Genomic DNA, 2,335 nt, shown 5'->3' with positions numbered 1-2,335 from the left:
AAAGTCTGTGAGCGAGCGATTCTCATCTTTAGATTCCCCTAATGACTAAACTGTGGATTTTAGTAATTATTTAAGGGCCTCTTAAGGAGTATAAGGAAGATAAAACCCTAATTCCAAGATTGAAGTTAAATGGATATGATTTCATGAAGAATTTAAAATAACTCTATGAAGGCATGAGAATATAATATGGGTTTAAAAAAAATTTTTTTTTCCTGTAACTATTCCATTATATTAAATAATCCATAAAAAGCACAGGTAATGGCAGAGGTGAGACTGCTGTTTTTTTCGCTTGGTTTGTCCTCGGTTCACGTTGACTGAGCACAAGGAGCTGCCATTCCCCGAACTAGGCACTGACATGCAGAAAGTTTTACTGCAGCACTTAGAGAGGAGTTAACACACTGCCCCAACAGCCAGTCTCGGAGACCGCTGAACTGGAATAAACTACGCCATTAAGCGAAACATTGGATGGAGAAGCCGGCTCATTGGGTCGGCGGTTACAGTCATAAGAAGCTCCTTGGGATGTTAACAGATTAAAACGAGTGGCTTAAATTTCCGAGACAGACCTTGTTTTAGTAAACAGCAGAGTAAAGAAACTGGAGTCTTGCCACAGACAGCACCCACGTTCTGGTTCTGCCCCAGTCTCTAACTGTGTGACCTTGGAGGATTAATCTTGCTTCCCTAGACCACCTCAGTTACTTCATCTGAAAACGAGAATGGATCATGGGATGATCTCAAACATTTTTTCAGTGCTCACATTCTGGAATTCGACCATGGTAAATCTACAATCATCACATTACATGACCAGGATGAAATGAACTCTAGGCAGGGGCAGGATGGTGAAGAACTACCTGATGTGTTTTAATGTGGCCAGAAAGCAACAGATTTTAAGTTGACAGTCATAAAATAGAAATGGCCTAGACGTATGAAAAGATAGTCAATGTTATTTGTAATTTTAAAGTGCAAACAGAGACAAGGATATACCATTTTCGTTTATCAGATTAACATTGATGAAAAGTTTAACTGAAGAAAATCCGGTGGTGATTGGGCGTGGGGGAAGCTTTCAGTGCGCTTGGTATGAATGGCAATGGGCACAGTCTTTGCAAAGGTCAATTCGTTAATATGGATCTAAAGTTAAAATACAGTCATGCATCATAGGGTGATGAGGATACATCTGAGAAATGCATCACTGAGCGTTTGCATTGCTGTGCAGCCATCATAGAGTGTATTTACACAAACCTACATACCTGGGCTATACGGTACACCTTTTGCTCTGAGGCTACAAACCTGCACAGCATGCTACTGCCTGGAATGTTGCAGGAATTGTGCCACAATGCTATGTGTTTGTGTCTCTAAATATATCTAAACATAGAAGAGGTGCAGTAAAAACATAATATAAAAGAAAAAAAAATGGCCCACCGGGAATGGGCCACTCACCAGGAATGGAGCTTGCAGGACTGGAAGCCACTCTGGGTGAGTCAGTCAGAGGTGAGTGAATGTGAGGACCTGGGACATTCCTCACGCTCTGCAGACTTTATAAACACCGAACACTTAGGTTACACTAAACTATACTAAAAATTTTTTTTCCTCAATTATAAATTAACATCAGCTTACTGTAACTTATACTTCATAAACTGTTAAGACTTCTTAACTTTTTGACTCCTTTGTAATAATACTTAGCTTGAAACACAAATACATTGTCCAGCTGTACAAAGATATTTTCTTTTTTGAAATAGTCTTATTCTATGAGCTTTTATCTATTTCTGAAATTTTTAATTTTTTTTTTAATTTTTAAACTTTCTTGTTTAAAGACTAAGACACAAACACACACACTAGCCAAGGCCTACACAGGGTCGAGATCATCAACGTCACTGACTTCCACCTCCACATCTTGTCCCACTGGAAGGTCTTCAGTGGCAACGGCATGCATGCAGCTGTCATCTTCTGTGACGACAGTGCCTTCTTTTGGAATACCTCCTACAGTACTCACCTAAGTCTCTTCTGGAGAAGGTGCATTCTCTTCAGAAATATATGCATGGTGGTTTGCTTTGTTTGTTTATTTTTTCTGTCATAGATTTGAGTGAGTAATGTGCTGGGCTAAGACATTAGGATGACTATGACTTCACCAGGCAATAGGAATTTTTCAGCTCCATTATAATTTTGGGAGGGATCATATGATCCTTTATTGAAATATTTTCTTTTTTTGTCAAATCATAACCGGTACATTTATGGGGTACAATGTGCTGATTTTATATACAATTTGGAATGCTTACATCAAACTGGTTAACATAACCTTTACCCTACTTACTTATTTGTTGTGTTAAGACATTTATACTCT

This window comes from Otolemur garnettii, unplaced genomic scaffold (genome assembly GCF_000181295.1).
Source record: "Otolemur garnettii isolate 467f Iridium unplaced genomic scaffold, OtoGar3 scaffold00055, whole genome shotgun sequence".
In the NCBI taxonomy this organism is placed as follows: domain Eukaryota; kingdom Metazoa; phylum Chordata; class Mammalia; order Primates; family Galagidae; genus Otolemur; species Otolemur garnettii.
The sequence above is the reverse complement of the archived record's forward strand: the minus strand, read 5'-3'. Positions refer to the sequence as shown.